This window comes from Trachypithecus francoisi, unplaced genomic scaffold, assembly GCF_009764315.1.
Source record: "Trachypithecus francoisi isolate TF-2019V2 unplaced genomic scaffold, Tfra_2.0 Lachesis_group13, whole genome shotgun sequence".
Classification (NCBI taxonomy): Eukaryota; Metazoa; Chordata; class Mammalia; order Primates; family Cercopithecidae; genus Trachypithecus; species Trachypithecus francoisi.
The window spans coordinates 26,480,140-26,502,800 of record NW_022681458.1 but is presented as its reverse complement, the minus strand read 5'-3'; the positions used below and the strand labels follow the sequence as shown (position 1 = coordinate 26,502,800).

At 38.5% G+C, this 22,661-nt stretch overlaps 1 pseudogene; it reads left to right on the top strand.

Moving 5' to 3' along the window:
* LOC117094168 overlaps window positions 1-22,425 on the top strand; it is a 59,565-nt pseudogene extending 37,140 nt beyond the window's left edge.
* Window positions 22,426-22,661: the final 236 nt, after the last annotated feature.

Sequence of the window (22,661 nt, the reverse complement as noted above, 5' to 3'; positions counted from 1 at the left end):
AATGAGAAAAGTTGCTTATCCTAGTGCTCCAACAGGAAATGTCTTTCTGTGATTCACACCACACCCAAAATAAAGATGAAGCAGAGAAAGTCTATTCTTTGGGTTTTTGTCAAGTTTTCCCCTCCTCTCCTCTCCTCTCCTTTCCTCTTTTCTTTTATCCTTTCCTGAAAGTTCATTAGGCGAATTCAACTAATCTAGAGGTACTAAAATTCCAAGATATGAAGCCATATAAACTATTGTTATTTAAGCATACTATTAAACTTACCTATAATTGCACCTCATGGCCATTTTGGCCACTAATATTCCTAGTCTTCCCTTTCTTTCACTCAACAAATATTTATTAACTATTAGCCATGATCAAGCACTTAAATATGTTCCGGGAAGGCTGGGCACATTGGCTCACACCTGTAATCCCAGCACTTTGGGAGGCCGAGGCTGACGAATCTCCTGAGATCAGGAGTTGGAGACCAACCTGGCCAACATGGTGAAACCCTGTTTCTACTAAAAATACAAAAAATATATATATATATTAGCCAGGCATGGTGGCAGTCACCTGTAATCCCAACTGCTCAGGAGGCTGAGGCAGGAGAATCACTTGAAACTGGGAGGTGGAGGTTGCAGTGAGCAGAGATCGTGCCATTGCACCCTAGCCCGAGCAAAAAGAGCGAAACTCCATCTCAGAAATAATAACAATAAGTTCTGGGAAAAGCACCATATTGAATCACAAAGGGCCTATTCTCAATGGGCTTGTAAACTAGTAGGGGAATTAAGATATGTACGCACATAAAATCAGTGAGACTGTGCATGTTTTGATGATTCCCAAGGATCTCAATGAGAAGGTAACATTTATAAGGAAAGATAGAGGAAGGAAGTTATAGTGATTTTCTTGTTGTAACTATAATAAATTACCACAAACTTGGTGGCTTAAAAACAACACAAATTTACTCTTGTAGTCCTGGAGGGCAGAAGTCTAAACTTCATCTTCGGGAGTTAAAAATGTCAGCAGGTCTGCTTACTTCTGGAGGCCAACCCATGCTTCCTACACCATCTGATGGCTGTTCTGGCATTTCTTTTTTGTGTGTTCGTTTTGCTTTTGTTTTGAGATGGAGTCTCGCTCTATCACCCAGGCTGGAGTGCAGCAGCAGGATCTCGGCTCACTGCAACCTCCACCTCCCAGGTTCAAGTAATTGTCTGCCTCAGCCTCCTGAGTAGCTAGGATTACAGGCGCCTGCCACCATGCCTGGCTAATTTTTGTATTTTTAGTAGAGACGGGGTTTTACCATCTTGGCCAGGCTGGTCTTGAACTCCTGACCTCGTGATCCACCCACCTTGGCCTCCCAAAGTGATAGGATTACAGGTGTGAGCCACTGCGCCCGGCCGGCATTTTGTAATTTGTAATTGCATCACTCTAAAAACTCCCCTTCTGACTTCACATTACCTTCTTCCAATCTGGTCTCCTCTTATAAGGAGACCCTTGTGATCATATCAGGCTTACCAAGGTAATACAAAATAATCTCCCCATCCTAAGATGCTTAACTAAATCACATCTGCAAAAATCTCCTTTTGCCATGGAAGGTAACATGTTCACAGGTTCCAGGGATTAGGAGATGAACATCTTTGGTGAACAGGAGCTGCATTATTTAGCTTACCACAGAGGTGTTCCAGACCCAAGGCGTTTTCTAACAAAGTCATGGAAGCAAGTAGGGATACCATTGTTTGAGGAATGGCAATGTGCAGTGGAGATAGGGAATCTCCATGTATGTGATGGGCAAAACACTACCAAGGAGGCTGAAAACTTTATTTAAAGACAACTGAGGCTGGGTGTGGTGGCTCACACCTTTAATTGCAGCACTTTGGGAGACCGAGGCGGGTGGATCACTTGAGGTCAGGAGTTTGAGACCAGCCCGGCCAACATGGTGAAATCCCGTCTCCACTAAAAACACAAAAATTAGCCAGAAGCGGTGGTGGCCTTTGTAATCCCAGCTACTCAGGAGGCTGAGGCAGGAGAATCGCTTGAACCCGGGGGGTGGAAGTTGCAGTGAGCAGAGATCACCGCCAATGCACTCCAGCCTGGGCAAGAGTGAAACTCTGTCTCAAAAAAAAAAAAAAAAAAAAAAAAGACAACCAAAAGTAATCAAAAGTGTGCAGCAGCAGATTTTTAAAAATTAACATGGCGTCAATATACAGGATGATGCACAATAGCAATCTCAAACATAAATGTTACAGAAGCCCAACAGGTACCTTAAATGCTCTTATTGTGAGGAGAACAAGATCCGGGCAGCACCTTAGAAGACAGGAAAGCCCAGGCTCCACTCTAAAAAGGCCAGCACTGGGCAGCCCAAGTCAGCTGCTGCTCTAAAAGGATATGGACTCAGTGGTGTCATAGTATCAGATTTTTTTCTTTAAAAAAAGAGAAATCAAGATTTTATAGAACATTTTCCAATTTTTAAATGTTAAAAACTATTCAGTTTTCTTTTAAAAAAATTAAAAAACATTGTAATGTTAAAACAGCATGTGTGTTAGCCTGACACAGCCCACAACTGGCAGTTTGCAGGCTCTGCACTGGGGAAGGCAAGACCAGTCAGCTGACTTCATCCAGTGCTTAGGGCCAGTCCCTGCTCTGCACACGGAAGGCAACTGAGATTAGAAACATGGTGAGATACCTGATTCCTGCACTGCCCTTTCATGAATCTCAACCTGCTAAAATATTCATCTGCTGTCTAGTTGGGGAAACAGAACATAGGATAATTGACCCCAAAAGGTCAGATGTGCTAAGTGTCAGTAAGTGTTACATTAACAAGTGCAACAGGAATCAAAAGAACACTGCTAGAGCAGTCTGGCAGAAGGCCTTTTGGATAGTTTATTTCCCAAAGGCTCATCTCAGTATTTTTGGGCACAGTTCTCATCTGTTCAAGCAAAGTTTTTCATTCCAGCAGCAGACGTGACGGGGGCCTATTCTATAGCCAATTCTATCCCTGGACTTTTCTTAGTAATAGAACTTGGATTCTGTATACGAATCCATGTGTTTCAGGAGAACCTAGTCCCCTCCTCAACTCTGGGGATAAATCTTGTGTAGCATAAGCCAATCAAGGCCACTCCATTTCCCTTCCCAGTTTCAGAGTGGGTCCAACAATGCTGCTTGGACCATTGAAATGTGAAGGCAAATCTGCTGGGTGACTTATAGAGGAGTGTTCTCGGCTCTTATAAAAGGATAGACACTCTTTCAGACACTGAAACTCACTGTGTGATGTCTGGAGCTGTTACAGTCATCTTGTGTCCGTGCTGGGGCCAATATGAGAAGAATCAACATGCTAAAGGTGGCATAGCTCAAAGACGGCGTGAACCTGCATCAGTGGTGATGTCAGCTGCTGAAAGTTAGTATGGAAATGCTATACACCTGGTGTGCAGTTGATTGGTTTCATAACCATAAGGAAGGAAATACCATTGTCATAAAAGTCACGCCTAACAGAAACTGGCAGTGGAATATGAGAGGGGGCCTCTGGAAAGAAAAGGACAGACCCTGTGCCTTCATGCAAGTGAAGAGCTGGCTGAACCACTTCCACAAGGTTATTGCATGCATCACCTGAGTTTAAAAGACTGTGCTCACTTTGAAGAACCAGTCATTGTTAGACCTTGGTAAAATGTCTAATTTCCTATCCGGATAAAGAAAATAAAATCTTTAAAAAAAAAAAGGCCTATCAACACCAAAGGCAGATTAGTTGGAAGACTGGGGAAGATGAGTACAGCGAAGGGTCAAGGGAGCAACTAAGAGAACTGACTGCAGAGGCTTGAGGCAGTAATAATGGGAGCAGGTCCAGCAACAGCAGGAGGATACCAACCACAGCAGCACAGGAAAGGGGCAAGCTCCACCTATGTCAGGCCCTGAGGATATTGCTAAGGGCACACCAGTCCAGCCAGCCCAGCAATCTGGAGGCCATTTGGTGAAAAGGAAAAGATTTCTTTAAAAGAAAAACTTCATTAACTGCCTACAGAACCTCAAATAGTGTCACACTGAAACCTTGCTACCTATTCGCAAAACCTGGGGACATTTGGTATATGAGAAAATTAATTTCCAGTCATTTAGTAGGAAGCTAAATTCTGTCAATTCAAACTTGGAAATAATTAAGATTATAGTTGCTGAAGAGGGTACAGGCAGTGGTAAATTAAAATATAGTGGGGGTTGGACACAGTGGATCACGCCCATAATCCCAACACTTTGGGAGGCCAAGGCGGGAGGATTGCTTGAGCCCAGGAGTTTGAAGCCAGCCTGAACAATATAGTGAGACCTTGTCTCTACAAAAAGTAAACAAAATTAGCCAGGAGCGGTGGCGCGTGCCTATAGTCCCAGCTACTCGCTACTCAGGAGGCTGATGTGGGAGGATTGCTTGAGTTCAGGAGGTTGAGGCTGGAGTAAGCCAAGATCACACCACTGCACTCCAGCCTAGATAACACAGGGAGACCTTGTCTCAAAAAATAATTATAATAAACAATAAATGATAAAATACAGTAGGGTAAAACAATACACAAGTGGATGCACAAAGCAAAAGAACAAAGACAAGAAGCAGTAAAATCTATATTCATCCTAAAAGAGAAAGTTGAGATTTTTACGCAATTTAAGAATGACATACATTCTGAGAAATGCATCTTTAGGTGATTTTGTCATTGTGCAAACATCAGAGTATATTTACACAAACCTAAGAGGTATAGCCTACTACACACCTGGGCTATACAGTATAACTCTTGCTCCCAGGTTACACACCTGTACAGCATGTTACTGTACTGAATACTGCAGGCAGTGGTAACACAGTGGAAAGTATGCATATCTAAAGATACCTAAACATAGGGAAGGGACTATAAATACTATATAAATGATAAGAAATGGTACACTTGTATAGGGCACTTACTATAAATGGACTATAAATGGAACTTGCAGAACTAGAAGTTGCTCTGAGTGAGTTAGTGAGCAAGTAGTGAGTGAATGTGAAAGTCTAGAACTTTACCATACACTACTCTAGTCTTTCTAAACACTGCATACCTAGACTACACTAAATTTATTTTAAAATATTTTTATTTCTTCAATAATAAATTAACCTTAGCTTACTAGGTGACTCCATCATATATGCAGTCTCTTGTTGACTGAAACCCACTATGCAGCACAGGACTGTAATTTAATTAGAAAAAGCTTTTATCAATAAAATACTACTTAATTGAAGTATGACCTAAAGATCAGAAAAAAAGCTAGTCACACTGAAAATTATGGACCAAGTAAAGCTGATAAGAAATGGTCTATTAGAAAGACAATTTGAGTACCTTGACTACATTTTTTGTACATGATTCTCAACCAAAAGTATAGGATGATTCTCTGAACCTATTTATTGATAAATGAATATATAAATTATTTTTATTAGCAAATGTATCATTTCCTGAGTAATATGTATTTTCTGAAGGTGCTGATATTGTCTGAAAGTCTCCTATAGGTTTAAGAAGCTATAGGTATTTCGGGGGAAACTGTTAGCAAACTATGACACCACTAAACAATTTTCCAACTTCAAAGTTAAACGTAATGCTATACAGTCTGTCCATTTCACACATCAAAATGCCATCTATCTTGATGACTACTTTACCAAAATGCTGTCCTAGCAGGAGTCAGTGAATTATATACTTAGGGAATTTGACTAGCATGAGATAGTCACTTGCCTAAATATCAATACTTCAAGTGTCTTGTAAAATATAATCTTATACATTATAAGGTTTTTACAATGTAAAATACTATATTTATATTCCCAGATACATATATTATCCAAATTGCCTTCATCAGTGATTCTCTCTCTCTTTCTCTATATATACACATACAGTCACACACACATACACTCACACACACACACACACACACATATGGTTTTAATATATGGGATGGGTGATATTCACATGTTCACTTTCCCTTGGTTACACAGATTTTGATGAAACAAAGAAACAGCTGGGAACTAAAGCATTTCTAAACAGTCCTATGGATGTAATGTAGACCTAAGATTCACATTCCTAGTTACGTTTTCTTTATAATTTTCTTCCTTATAATAAATTTATCCACTTGGTAAAATAAAAAATAATTAAAATTGCAACTTAAAATAACTTAAGTGATTCATAATCCCTCAGGTATTATCAGTACATTAATAACAGTTGCATTCCAAGAAGACTGAATTATGAACAATTTCCACCTAGCTAACTAATTATAACTCAACCATTTTCCTTCCATACCAGAAAACAAATGAGAGAGATATCCTTCGATCCACCTCAAGTTTTAACAAAAGGTACCTCATTTATAAAACTTTAGTATTCTCATTAATAACAAATGACCATACCTGGGTTCACAACCTATTTTATCACATACATATAATTGTGGCTTGGCATCATTTTTGAGAACTGCCTATTAAATGCAAACAAGTATGTATTTGTAAAATAAAAAATGTTCCATTTGATATGTTTGTGCTTTCGGTGAAAAAAAATGTGCTCAGCATAGTAATTCTGGGTCATTACAGAATGTGCGTTTGGAAAGCAGGGTCAGTGTATATTAATAATTTTTATTACTTTCTATCTCCCAATGTCACTGCATTGATTCTACCTATGGACTAGAATTTAATGGAAATGTGAAATGCTATTATAGAAGAAACTGCATAAGAAAATTCATTTTTTATGTAGATCCTTTTTTCAGTCTCATTATGACCTTGATATGCAATTGCGAATGTTCCTTGTGCCTGGTGATACACAATGGTAGGGGCTGGACAGTGGGAAGAAGTGCCTTAATGGACTTAGGGCTCTGAGTTGATAGTAAAGCTCAATGAGTCAACAGTGGCAGGAGGCAATCAAAAAGATCTCACGTGTTCTTTATTAGAAACATCATATCCAGAATGAATTCTCTTCGCTGCCTCTCAGACTATGCTTGGATTAATATGTGTTGTCTGAACTCCACTTTCTTGAATGGGATATGAACAAAGAGTTTTCGGAGAAGAATGACTGAAATTGGGAAGGAGCTACAAATCCTGTTATAGAAGAAACTGGTTGAGGACATTATGTGAAGTAAAATGAGCCAGTCACACACAAAAAAGAGAAATTCTTCATGATTCAATTTATATGAGGTATTTAGAGAAATCAAAACATAGAGACAGAAAGTACAATGGTGGTTGGCAGGAGCAGGAGGTAGGGGGGAATGAGGAGTTGTTGTTTAATAGGTATAGAATTTCAGTTTTGCAAGATAAAATGATTTCTGAAATTAGATATTGGTGATGGTTGCACAGCAACGTGAATGTGTGTAGTACGACTGAACTGTGCACTTAAAAATGGCTAAAATGGTAAATTTTATGTTATATGTATTTTACTGTAATTTAAAAGATTTTAAAAAGAAGTTGCTGAAGGAACCTGCTCAGTCAGAAAAGAGAAGCAATTATGGGGTGGACGATAAAGGGGAAAGTATGCTAATGAAGACTTACTACATGGAAAATAATTATCTTTATTCTTGTTCCTTCAAGGAAAATCCAGCACCAACCAGTGTTAGCTACTGGGCTACAAATTTCAGCTCAACATAAATAAGAGAAATTCAACAGTCAGAATGTAAAACTGAAAGATACATGGAATGAACTATTGATACAGGACCTGTGGTCCATGCTATTAGTGACCCTTGGATAATATATGTTCTAGGAACCAGCTAGTAGAAAGACAGGGGTAGTGTAATACAAAAGAGAATTAGGAGGGAGTCAGAAGCCCTGAGTGTAAGTCTACCATCCCCACTCATTAGCCGTCTTCTTTGCTGTATCTTAATGTCCTTGTCTTAAGACAAGAGCTTGTCTCAATTAATAGCTTGTCTATTCATTTGCCAGGACTTCCATAACCAAGTACCACAGGCTGGGAGACTTACACAACAGAAATTAATTGTTTCACAGTTCTAGAGGCTGGAAGTCTGAGAAAAAGGTGTCAGCAAGGTTGGTTTCTTCTGAGGCATCTCCTGTTGACTTGCAGATGGCCTTCTATGTATTTACATGATCTTCCCTCTGCATGCCCGTCTGTGTCCTGATCACTTCTTAGAAGGACAATAGTCATATTGGATTAGGACTTACCCTCATGACCTCAGTTTTACTTAATTACCTCTTTAAAATCCTATCTCCCAGATAGTTACATGCTGAGGTACTAGGTATTAGGATTTTAATATATAAAATTAGGTGTGAGTGGAAGACAATTCACCCCACAACAGCTTGGAGAGGATTTCTAGTCAAATGGCAACTGAGATGGGCATTTATCTCCAGTCTGGACAGATTTCTATTTAAATGGTCTAAATGGGGGGAAAAAATGTAGCTACGTTAGAAATTAGGAAATCTTTGGCAGATACAGTACACATGGGCCAGAACAAAAGAAGACACCAAAATTCTCCTTGATAAGAAGACGCTTCTTATCAGTGGGAGAGCATCTCAGTAGAAAGAATCTTGGAGAATCACATGATCAAGCTAATTTAGCAAAATCAGAGCTGAATTCAAGGTTGGGCCTTGCAAAAGATGGGAACATCCACTTGGAATAACTGTCACTGCCGAGCAACCTTATATCAGCTGTCCAAGATGGTGGTTCAGCTGTGCATAGGCTTTGTCTCTCCTCTCTATTGATCCCCATTCAAATGACAGTAACAGATAACTAAGGCCTATTAACATGAGATAGTGGCTTCAGCAAATGAATTATTTCAACATATTTCTGCAAGAGAAAAGCACATGAAAATAGTATTGATAAATGAGACAAATTTGTGGAAGCCATAGCCTAGAGTTGAAACAAAATGGGATTCAGTGCAGTAGAAAATCAATCAAGGCTCCAGACCTGAGACAACAAGCAGGTAAGACAAAGGACAGGAGTGAAAACAGAGGCAGAAAATAGGGGAATTGATTAGAGGTTTGTGTGTACCACAAAAAAAGTTGATTCCAACTTACCTCACCCCATTTCCCCACCCTTTTATACAGAATATTATATACAGCTTGTATCTCCTTCCAAGATGAAAAAGGAAAAATGAAGATATAATTGTTAGATGGTTTAAAAAAAATCTAGAGATAACTAGGATAGCTACTGAGTGTGTTAGTGCCTTTTGGAACAGTCCTCCTGTTTCTGACACTTGACAGTAATAGGTAGCTCCCTTAACACTCACTCTGAAAGAAGCCTGGTATTACTAACTCTATCCACAAACAGAGTTCCTACCCAATAATCCCTCTTAGATATTAAATTTGACTCAGTATCCAAGGTCACCTGTTGCGGGAAGTCAGGGACCCCAAAAGGAGGGACCAGCTGAAGTCATGGCAGAAGAACAAAAATTGTGAAGATTTCATGGACATTTATTAGTTCCCCAAATTAATACTTTTATAATTTCTTACGCCTGTCTTTGCTGCAATCTCTGAACATAAATTGTAAAGATGTCATGGATACTTATCACTTCCCCAGTCAACACCCTTGTGATTTCCTATGTCTGTTTTGACTTTAACCTCTTAATCCCATCATCTTCGTAAGCTGAGGAGGATGTATTTCTCCTCGGGACCCTGTGATGATTCCATTAACTGCACAAATTGTTTGTAGAGCATGTGTGTTTTAACAATATGAAATCTGGGCACCTTGAAAAAAGAACAGGGTAACAGCAATGTTCAGGGAACAAGGGAGATAAGACTTTAAACTCTGACTGCCAGTGAGTCGGATGGAACAGAGCCATATTTCTCTTCTTTCAAAAGCAAATAGGAGAAATATCCTGAATTCTTTTTCTCAGCGAGGAACATCCCTGAGAAAGAGAATGTGCACCTGAGGGTAGGTCTATGAACGGCCCCCTTGGAGGTGGCCGTCTTTTACAGTTGAAGTCAAAGGGATGAAATAAGCCCCAGTCTCCTGTAGTGCTCCCAGGCTTATTAGGATGAGGAAATTCCCGCCTAATAAATTTTGGTCAGACAAGTTGTCTGCTCTCAAACCCTGACTCCTGATAAGATGTTATCAATGACAATGCGTGCCCAAAACTTCATTAGCAATTTTAATTTCGCCCATCCTGTGGTCCTGTGATCTCTCCCTGCCTCTGCTTGCTCTGTGATATTCTATTACCTTGTGAAGCATGTGATCTCTGTGACCCACACCCTATTCGTGCACTCCCTCCTCTTTTGAAAATTGCTAATAAAAACTTGCTGGGTTTATGGCTCAGGAAGCATCACGGAACCTGCCGACATGTGACATCTCCCGTGTACACCCAGCTTTAAAATTTCTCACTTTTGTACTCTTTCCCTTTATTTCTCAGACCAGCCGAGACACTTAGGGAAACAGAAAAGAACTCATGTTAACTATTGGGGGTGGGTTCCCCCGATAGTCACCAGAAGATGAAAATAATATATAACATTAAAGATGAAAACCAAAATAAACAAATAGGAAAACTGACCCCAGATGAAACTGAAGCTACTTTGTATCTTTGAAGATAGGGAGAGAATATCGCCCGCCTGCATAAAACAAGAAATTTATAACATTTAGAAAACAAGAAGTGTACCTAGAAATCAGTTTTTGAAATAAGCTTTTAAATAAAAAAGATAGAAATAAAGCAAGGTAATCTCCCAGAAGGTAAACTAACAGAGAGAAGTTTGAATAATTTAAGAAAAATTTTTTTAAAAAAGTAAAAAAATAAACCCAGTGTTCAAATTTTACTATCATGCCTTGTGCAGTGGCTTGAACCTGTAATCCCAGCTACTTTGGAGGCTGAGGTTTTTGAGACCAGGAGTTTGAGACCAGCCTGGGCAATATAGTAAGATGCTCATCTTGTATTAACATTAAACATATATATACACACACACACATATATAAAATATTTATTTAAATATATATGTACACATATGTATTTACTATCAGGTATATAAAGGAAAAAAAATAGAGAAAATGTGTATATCCTGGATGGAATTTTAAAAAATACAGACTTGTATAACCTCAAACTCAGAGATTCTGATTTAAGAGCTCAAGGTCAGACCCTGAAACTATAATTTTACAAATGTCTCCTATGATTTTCATTCCATGGCAGTTGCTGAAGAAAGCTGTTGTTACTTGAAATTACCTTCAATTAGAAGGTTGGGTAGGAGAAGGCATAGAGAACAGAAGGAAATTGGTGAACCAGAAAAGCTGAGTCCTCATCTCAAAAGCATTTATCTTCTAATCCTCTACCCATATATCCTGTAAAAGTTGTATCCATAGGGAAACAAAAAAGCTTATATTTCACCTCAAGGCTAAAGAGAGGTGATCCAATATCCTGCAGAGTTTATGCTTTGTTTTTCTAAGAAAGATCTCTCTGCAAAACGACAAGACTTGAGAAATGTGTTTTGTTATAGAAGATGCAGAGTTCCAGGAAAATCAAAATATGGTGGAGAGGTTAGTTAGTGGAAGAGAGGAGGAAGTGTGCCCTCCTGGAATCATATAAGGATGCATCCCATTCATTAAAGGCAGCCCAAACCTTTGGAAGGATGTTGATTGTCCTGTGCTTGATCAAACAAGGAGAAATCAGACCCTATTAAGTTTACAAATCTCTTTTCTAGCCCAATATTCTAAATTCTTCTACTATGGCATGCTGCCAGACGCCCAGAATTTATAAAAACTTATTCAAGAAAAGCTATGAATGTGATAGTAAAAAAGTGAGAGGATTGTAGGATGCTAATGGCTAATCATGTAGAAATTCTTTAAAAAATATTACAATTCTAGGTGCCAGCTTATACTCTTACTGAAAGAAAATTATATGTGAATCATAGTGACTGACTTAATGAATAATACTAATAAGAGAAATAAGAGTTAAAGCTCTTGAACACTGTATGCTGAACTCTGATAAAGCATTTTACATGTGTCTACTTATTTAAGTTCACAATAACCCTGTAAGGTAGGTTGAAGTGGTAAAGTAACATACCCAAGTTCTTACATTTCAGGTCAGTTGTCAGAGAAAGAATTTGAATCTAACAGGCTGGCTTCAGAATCCATCTTTTTTTTTTCACGTTTAACTTATTTTTATTCATGCTTGCCTTGGGATGGGGAATAGACCATTCAGTAAAAACAAAATGTCTTATCATATACAACCTTTAAACTACAATAATAATGTACCTTTATTACTTCTATGCACACCAGAATCTATCTTAACCACTAAACTTATAAGCTTTAAGCTGACCACGGAAATGAAGAAAACACCATAAAAGTATGACAAGATGGGGAAGGCCAACAGCTAGGACAAAAAGAATAAGAACAGGCGAAGGATAGAGTAAAATGATAGGAATAGTACTATTAACTTCAAATCTACTGGGATACAACATGAAAAATAACAGGCAAAGGATTTTGCAGCAAAATTACAGATTCTATCTTAGGTACCACCAAGATTTGGTGGCATGTAAATCATGGCTAGAATGTGGATAATGCAATAAACAGATCTAATAGAAAGAAGAAGAATTGTAGTATCAAACACTCTGTAAACCAACTCATTTTAAAGTGGATCATCTGGTGGAGAACATTTAGTTGAGAATTAACAGATAATTAAAAAGTAAAAGCTTTGAGAAAGTAAAGAAAGATTGTGGAACCTGACATAGCTACCATGTTTCTAGTGCTAATTATAAAACTCCCCAAATCTAGTAGTGATGGTCCTCCTTCTTTGCTCCTCAGGAAGCAGATGCAGTGGAAAGACTATGAGCACTAACATAGCACAAAACTGGGTTTAAATCCCATGTCTATGATTTATTGTTTTGACTTTTTGAAAAACTACTGACATTTCCTGAGACTCAACTGGAAAATGAGAACAATTTTCCTTACCATATTCTTTTGAAATAATTAATTTAAAATAACACATGAAATACATTACAGGTCCACTAAATGTCAGTCCTCTTCTGCTGGAACTCTTGTTATGCTGAAAATTGAAAATATAATAAATGTTTGACTTTCTTTGCTAACCACATGGCCTCCTGAAGATGAAGGAGAAAAACCACCCTGCTGCACTGATTGCTGAACAATCAGAGAAACTGAAACGGAATCAGACAAAATAAAGGATATTGTAGGTAGTGAAAACATAATGAAAACCTTGAGATCTACCCACACCATCTTGGAATATGTGATAATAAACACAGTCATGCGGTGAAGCAATGGTATGTTCTATTAAATGCGAGTAATTTGTTTTCAGAGTAGGACGTACTTCACACTATAAATTATTAAAATTTCCTTTCAGTATTTTCCCCTGTATACTATAATTTGACATCAATGGTAGGCACCCTCCTAACTAAACAATGGATCAAAGAAGAAATTGCGAGGGAAATTAGAAAATAATTTGATACTAATGAAAATAAAAACACAATGTACCAAAACTTATAGGATGCAACTAAATCAATACTTAGGGGGAAATTTATACCTGTAAATTCCTATATGAAGAAAAGAAAGATCTCAAATCAATAAGTTAACCTCAAACCTTAAGAAACTAAAAAATGATGAGCAAACTAAGTCACAAGCAAGCAGAAGGCAGGAAATAATAAAGATGAGAGTGTATATAACTGAAAGAGAGACTAGAAAAATAAGAGAGAAAATCGATGTAACCAAAATTAGTTCTTTGAAAGGACTAAGAAAATTGGCAAAACTTTTGCTTAGGTTGACCAAGAAAAAAAGAGAGAAAAATATATTAAAATCAGGAATAAAAGAGGGAGCATTGTTAATGAGTTTATAAAATTAAAAATGATTATAAGGAAATACTAGGAACAATTGTATAACAAATAATTAGATTAACCTAAATGAAATGGACAAATTTCTGAAAACAGAAACACATCTCTGAAACTAACTCAAGATGAAATTTTAAAATCTTAGTAGACTTTTAAAAGAATTTGAACTAGTAATCAAAAAAACTTCCCACAAAGAAAAAGCCTGGGTCCAGATGGCTTTCCTGGTAAATTCTACCACACATTTATTAGACTAACACCAATCGTTCGCCAATTCTTCCATAAAAAATAGAAGAGGAGGAAAAACTTTCCAACTTATTTTATGAGTCCAGATACAAAAACCAAACACATCAGAAGAAAAGAAAACAACAGACCAACATCTCCTATGAATATAGTCAGAAAAATCATTAACACAATACTAGTAAACTGAATCCAGCAACATATAAAAAGGATTATATATCATGACCAAGTGGCATTTGTCCCAGGAATGAAAAGTTGTTCTAATATATAAAAATCTGTCACTGCAACACATTATGTTAATAGAATAAAGGACAAAACCTTCATAATCATTTCAATAGATAGAGAAAAAGCATTTAACAAAACTAAACCCAAAACCTTTTCATTATAAAAATACTCAGCAAACGAGGTACAGATTAGAACAGAACTTCTTCAACTTGATAAAGAGCATGTATTTTTTTTTTTTTGAGACGGAGTCTCGCTCTGTCGCCCAGGCTGGAGTGCAGTGGTGAGATCTCGGCTCACTGCAAGCTCCGCCTCCCGGGTCCACGCCATTCTCCTGCCTCAGCCTCCAAGCAGCTGGGACTACAGGCGCGCACTACCACGCCCGGCTAATTTTTTTTTTGTATTTTTTAGTAGAGACGGGGTTTCACCGTGTTAGCCAGAATGGTCTCAATCTCCTGACCTCGTGATCCGCCCGCCTCGGCCTCCCGAAGTGCTGGGATTACAGGCGTGAGCCACCGCGCCCGGCCAGAGCATGTATTTTTGAAAACCCACAGCTAACGTCAGACTTAGTGCTGAAAGATTGATTGCTTTCACTCTAAGATAAGGAACAGGACAAGAATGTCCACTCTTGCCACTTAATTCAACATTGTACTGGAGGTTCTATTATGGTCAATTATGAAATAAAAATAAATAGGCCGGGCGCGGTGGCTCAAGCCTGTAATCCCAGCACTTTGGGAGGCCGAGACGGGCGGATCGCGAGGTCAGGAGATCGAGACCATCCTGGCTAACACGGCGAAACCCTGTCTCTACTAAAAAATAGAAAAAACTAGCCGGGCGAGTTGGCGGGCGCCTGTAGTCCCAGCTACTTGGGAGGCTGAGGCAGGAGAATGGCGTAAACCCGGGAGGCGGAGCTTGCAGTGAGCTGAGATCCGGCCACTGCACTCCAGCCTGGGCGACAGAGCAAGACTCCGTGTCAAAAAAAAAAAAAAAAAAAAAAAAAAAAAAGGCATCTGAGTATAAGAAATAAAACTGACTCTATTCATACCCGACATTTTCTTGTATATAGAAAATAATAAGAAACCCACAGAAAAACTGTTAAAACTAATAAATGAATTCATCAAGGATGCAGGATATAAGATCAATACACAAAAGTCAACTGTATTTCTATACACTAATAATAAAAAATTAGAAAATGAGGTTAATAAAACAATTCTATTTACAGTAGCATCAAAAATATTGAGGAATAAATTTAACAAAAGATATGTAAGACTTATACACTGAAAAAGCTCTAAAACATCATTGAAATAAGTATTTAAAAAGTAACTAGGCCAGGTGCCGTGGCTCACCCCTATAATCCCAGCACTTTGGGAGGCTGAGGTGGGCAGATCACTTGAGCTCAGGTGCTCAAGGTGAGCCTGGCCAACATGGTGAAACCCCATTGCTACAAAAATACAAAAATTAGCCAGGCCTGATGGCAGGTTCCTGTAATCCCAGCTACTTGAGAAGCTGAGGTCGGAGAATTGCTTGAACCTGGGAGGCGGAGTTGCAGTGAGCCATGATCATGCCGTTGCACTCCAGCCTGGACAACACAGTGAGACTCCATCTCAAAAATAAATAAATAAATAAAAATAAAAATAATAAATAATAAATTAAAAAATAAAAACTAAATAAAAAACCTATTCTATGTTCATATATTGGAACACTTAATATTGTTAAGATAGCAATACTCCCCAAATTGATTTACAGATTCAATGTGATTCCCAAAAAAATTCCACATGCCTTTTTTTTTTTGGCAAAAGTGTACAAGCTGGTACTAAAATTCATATAGAAATTCAAAAGACAGAACTGCTAAAACAATCTAATAAAAGAAGAACTAAGTTGGGAAATTAACATATCTCAATTTCAAAACTTACTACAAACTTCAGTAATTGAGATAGTGTGATACTGGCATAAAATTAGTCATATAAATTAAGGAATAGAATTTGAGAGTCCAAGAATAAACCTTTACATTGAAGGTCAATTGATTTTTGACAAGGATGCTCAGGTCCTCCAGTGGGGAAGGAATCATCTTTTCAACACATGGTGCTGGGACAACCAGATAACCATATACAAAATAATTCAGCAGAATTCCTATCTGAAACCAAATACAAAAACTAACTCAAAGTAGATAATAGATCTAACCATAAGGGTTAAAACTATGAAACTTTTAGAAGGTAATATAGGAGTAAATCTTCATGTCCTCAGATTAGGCAACAGTTTCTCAGATATGACACCAAAAGCACAAGTGGCAAAAGCAGAAAAAAAAAAAAAAAAGATAAATAAGACATCATCAAAATTTAACAGGTATTGTTTCAAAGAATACCATCAAGAAAGTAGAAATACAGCTCACAGCATGGGAGAAAATATTTGCAAATTGTATATCTGACAAGGCACTTGTATCTAGCATATACAAAGAACACTTACAACTCAATAATAAAAAGGCAAACTACTCAATCAAATCATGGGCAAAGAGGTGAATAGACCTATCTCTCCAATGAAGATAAACAAATGGCCAATAGGCACATGAAAAGATATTTGACATCATTAGTTATCAGGGAAATGTAAATCAAAACCACAATGAGAGGCTGGGTACCATGGCTCATGCGTGTAATCCCAGCACTTTGGGAGGCCGTGTTGGGTGGATCACTTGAGGCCAGGAGTTTGAGACCAGTCTGGCCAACATGGTGAAACCCTGTGTCTACTAAAAACACAAAAATTAGCTTGGTGTGGTGGCACATACCTGTAATCCTAACTACTTGAGAGGCTGAGGCACGAGAATTGCTTGAGCCTTGGAGGCAGAGGTTGCAGTAAGTGGAGATTGTGCCTCAAACAAAACAAAACAAAACAAAAACCCACATTTGAGATTCTACTTCACATCTATTAGGATGTCTTGAATCAAAAAGTCCAGCAGTAATTGTTGTCAAGGATGTAGAGAAAGCAGAACCCTCATACTCTTCTGCTGGCAATGTGAAATGGTACAACCACTTTGGAAACCAGTCTAGTCGTTTCTAAAATTATTAAACATAGAGTTACTACATGACCCAGAATTTTACTCCTGGGGATATACCCAAGAGAAATACAAACATATGTCCACATGAAGATTTGTATACAACTTTTCAGAGCCATTGTTACATATTTCCATTTATATAATATGTTGTAAAGTTTTACTTGTATCAACCATTGATTACATGCTAGTCATATTAATGTTAAAGTATTTAACTTTGCACTTGATTTTAATTAGACTTACTCATTTCTTGCTTGAAATTCTCAATAGAGCTCTGATAATCGAAACAATAGACATAAAAGAATTCACTTATTTTGGTGTAGCTTTTGGCCAATTAGTACTTGGCAAACAACAACCAGAATATTATCTGAGGTCAGCGTTAACAATTCTTTAATTTTCCTTGCATGTAAATGAGTACATGTGCGCACATACAATATTTCTTTCATTGAAGCCACCAAGTAAGTGGCAGGTCAAAAAGAAAAGAAAAAAAGGCAAAATCATGTTTAAAACACCCATAGAAAAGATAACTCTCAAAACTGACTATATTTTCATTAAATTTAAGTTCAGGATAGAGAACTTGCTTAGCAGGTGAATCAGTTTGGATTACGCTTGGATCCTTATAACAACAGTGACAACAAAAATCCCAAATAAAAGTAGCTATACAAGCAGAAGTTTATTTTTCTCACATAAAAGCAATCCTGAGGTTGGCAGTCAAGGGCTGGCATAAGTGTTCCACAATGTCATCAGGAAACCAGACTCTTTTCAGCTTCCCACTCCATATCTGGATGTGATCCTTGTTCAGCAGTATCATCTACTTTGAACAGTAAAATGAAAGAAGACAAAAAGCGCTCACCTAACACTTCTTATGACTGATCACTGACACTTAGTCATACAACTAACTGTAACAGACCCTTGGAAGTGTAATCCTTTAGTTAAGCTAAAAGTATACAGATCTACACTAAGGAAGGAGGAGAAAGTGAAAGGGAGGCAATACCTAGAAATCTCTGCTACAAGAGTGGTGTAACAATCATCAAAATTTCTGTCATTTCGAGTCTAACCAAGCAATGAGCATAAACAAGTTGTATTTATAAACTGCACTTAGAAATTTTCAGTGAGTTTTCATAAATCAAATGTAAACTTTTAAGTTTTTCTTCTACTTTTACGTGCCAGTGGTAATTATCCTGCAGCCATGTTACTTATATATATTTTTCAAAAGCTGTGTGCCAGATCAAAAAGTTATAATGTCCAATACAATGAACTCTGTTTTCAATCACTGTGCAAAAAGGAGCAATGTTTAGAAAAAGCAAATAATCATTTAAGTAATGGCAGAGTCTGAAACAGTTTATAGGGTACTGTGTCAATTTCTCACCAAACATGGAGACTTTTCCCCCTGTAGTTACTTGAAGATGGCTGTAAATTATTTGATTCCTCCTATTGAGGCTGGATTCTACTTCTCCTCTCAGTAACCTGGCTATCCCTGTAATATGTTTCCATTAATAAAATGCAGTACAAGAAATACTATGTAACTTCTGGCACTAAGTCTCAAGGGATTTACAGTGTTTGCCTTCATTGCTTGAAATACTTTATTTTGGAACCCAGTTGCCACATTCTTAGAAGTCTAAGCCAAGTTGAGAAGTCATGAGAAGAAGAAACAAGATACAAGCCAATGCTAACTGCCAGTCATGTGTATGAATTATATTGGATGATGGAGCCCAGTCAGACCTGCAGATGTCTGCAGCCTCAGCTGAGACAAAGAGTAAATAGACTAAAACAATCCAGATGAACCTGACAAGCCTTATGAAATATGGTACATTTTTTGGGCCACTAACATTTATTATATAATAATATATAACTGATACACACACATAACTGACACACACACCCTCCCATGTTAAATCAGCGATAAAATACAATTTGTTTTCACATGGCATTAGACTGAAAATATTTGTTGTCTTTCTCAAATAATGATTCTTAAACTTGTTAAATCATTAGGAAATGCCCATTGCTCCTTATGAATCAAGACTATGTCTTCTCACCTTTAAATCCATACTGCCTGGACTAGTAGTAGACTGAGTCATATGTAAATATTTATTTAATAAAAGATGCTTTTCAAGAGATACACATTTATAATGTCAAAAGTAAGTGAGGTATAGAGAATGAAAACTTTTTGATAAGCAGTGTAAAAATCTCAATAAAAGATTTATTCTTTTGGAAATTATTTTGAGCATTTTAAAGAGAATGACATTTACAGATAGAATGCTTTCCTTCAATAAAAAAAGGAAGGAATAAAAAAGAAAACCACTTTTGGTAATCTCTCATTTTGTTAGGCATATTAAATTGACCTTTGATTTCTGGCTATTTTTCGAAACATATTTCCTGTACTGTTTGTAGAGTTCTTCAAGTTTAAAGTTCAGAGCCAAATTTGTATTTCATATATTTTTACTACATTGTAAAGAACAAGACTTTAGACTACAGACATTTTTTAGATCCCCTTCATGTGATTACTTTGTGAATTTAATAGTCTATACTATTTAAATCTCTCCTTTCTAATTCTAAAAGGTGATATGGAGTCTGTGCATGACTAAGAATTCAATGTAAAGATAAATTTTAATTATAATTTATAATTTTTCTATACTACTGAGAGTAAGTAATTATGAAAAATAGCTCAAGAAAATATTCTTTATATTCTTAAAGTTACAAAAATTATGTGGCTTAGAAAGAAAGACATTTAAGAATATCTCCTTATTTAAGAATGTAAATAATTTATTTCAAGAAATTAATTTCTTGAGTAATCTAGAAAGAGTATGAGTAATCAAGAAATTACTCATACCTTAAAACCATATAAAGAAAATATAATAAACAAGATGAACTATTATCAGAACTACATAATCACTGTACCTTTGTACACAACAAACATATTCCATGATTTTAATAGAATTTCAGGCATTTATTAAAGATATCACTGATTGCATGGCATCTATGAAACATTTCAATTTAGATAGCTTCGCAATGGCTGACTAAAGGTACCCAGCATTCACCTCCTCCACAAAGAAGGACAAAAGAGCAAGTAGATAGCCCTATGTTGAATGGAGCTTCTAAGACAGAACACAGGAATTCAGCAAGGAAACCTCTGAAGCACCAAAGAACAGAGAATCAAAGCAGTCAGCCTAGTCAGCACTGGCTTGGAGCCAGGAGGAACTCCTCACTGAGGGGAAAATGTAAGCAAAATATCCCTAGTGAGCCACATTCCCATGCAAACTCCTGCAATCCAGCCAAGGGAGAGCCTCTCAGCCCACATGGACCCCAAGACTAGTATAGGGAGTTGCCTGGAGCCCATGCAAGGGCTTGGTTCCAGAGATGGACTTTGCACTGGATCCCACACACTATCGAGACCCAAGCAACTGCAGCACAGCACCATTTTGAGACCCCACCTTCCACCTAACTACATCTTGCTCTACCTGCATCTTCACAACCCTGGAGCCACACTGCCAACCCTCGGAGGGTTGTAGTGTTACGATGTCAACTGGACCCAGCAGTACAGCACGTTGCCTAGCACTCTAGCCACACAATATCCTAGACCCCAAAGAAGAGGAGGTGAAATGCAACAAGGAGGCTGCCACTGGGACAAGGAGAGCTAAAGCATACACCTCCCAGAGCCTGAGAGCTGCATGCCCAGGGCTGCTGCTACCACTGTAAGCAACCTCCCTTCCTCTAGCAGCAAGGCCACTGCTCATGTCTTCAGGGGGCCTGGGTACTGGCATGAATGAGCATGTCATCCAGGTGCCCAGGGATCAATCTGCCCCACTTGTGGCCTTCAGTACCTGCACACACTACTGGGGTCCTGAGGACAGTCCCACTCCATCACCACTGCTGTCTGTGCATGCTGCTTTGGGGCCTGGGAGTAGGCCTGCCCTGCCTGCTGCCACCAGTGCACACATGCACTGTCCAGGGACATAAGAAATGAGGCCACTCTGCCCACACTACCAGCACCCACATGAACCTCCCTGGGGCCTGGTGACCAGCTCAGCCAGCCTACCACCATCACTGCTGGCACCTGTGCATGCCACTCAGGTTGGCCTGCTGCCACAATTACCACCAATGCCATGCATGCCATCCAGGAACAAAAGGCCCACCTGGCCCACCACTGCCAGCACCCAAGCAAGCTATTTGGAGGCCCAAGGACTGGTCTGCCTAGGCCTACCATTGCTGGCATGCACACACACTACTCAGGGGCCCGAAGACCTGCACACCCAACTCGCTGCTGCCACCACTGACATCCAAGGACTGGCCCTCCTGGGATCCTTGTCCTGTGCAAAACCTCACCATAGACTCTGCTAACTACTGCAACCTAAGCCACTGAGGAACTCACATACACTGATTATAGCAGAAAAAATTATACAGACACTATACTCCTGCAGCCACTCAGAATCAAAGCCAAATCATCCTACCCAACCAATGCTATAGATACATCTATAGAAAAAAGTCTTTCTGTACAAAAGCCAATCCATAAAATTCAAAGGAGTAACTCATACCAAATGCACAGATATCAACATAAGGACACAAGAAATACATAAAAGCAAGGAAACATGATGCCTCAAATGAAAAACAACACTTCTCCAGTAAAAGATCCCAAAGAAAAGAAAATCTATGAAATGTCTGGAAAATTATTCAAAATAATGTTATTAAAGAAACTAAGTGAGATGCAAGAGAATACAGATAAACAATACAAATAAATCAGAAAAACAATTTATGGCTATTTTGACTGAGCAACCCTAGTGACAGGAGTCAAAGCAGCAGCATAGGTTGTCCCCATTTCCCTTCCCCTTTCCCTTGTCAGGTTGACTTTCTGGGCCCTCCTACACTCCACAGACTCAGTCCCACGACATCCCAGTAACAAGAAAGACAGAACCCTGTGGAGAAGACCAGCAAGGAGAAACGAAGATGCAGAATAAAGAAGGTATTCTCTCTGAGAGAGTTGAGGAGCCAAAGCTAAAGTCCAAATACCCAAGCCTAGGACAAGAGCCCAGAGGCTCTGACTTCCTTATGAAGAGATTACAGAAAGGGAAAAGGTACTTTGTCTCAGGAGACTACAACATGGCCAAAGCCAAGATGAAGAATAAGCGGCTGCCAAGTGCAGAACCAAACAAGAACCTGGTGACTAGTGACCACGTTCTGCCCCAGAGAAAGTCCTTGGTTATCACCAGCAAGCTTACAGGGTAACCCAGGTTGCCCTCTCCTCCTACTCCTCACCTCACTGGATGACCAGCATATAGGCAGGGATGAAATGGGCACCTAGTCAGATCTCAGTTTCTACGCAGAAATGATTGATTCTCCTAGTGGCTGTTAAGGGGGGGCTCTGAGTCCATTTCTTTGGTTAAATTGAGACTCCTACATCCTCCCTATAGTACAGGTAGGGCCCAGAAATAGGAAAGACTAAGATTGGATAATGCTGCAAA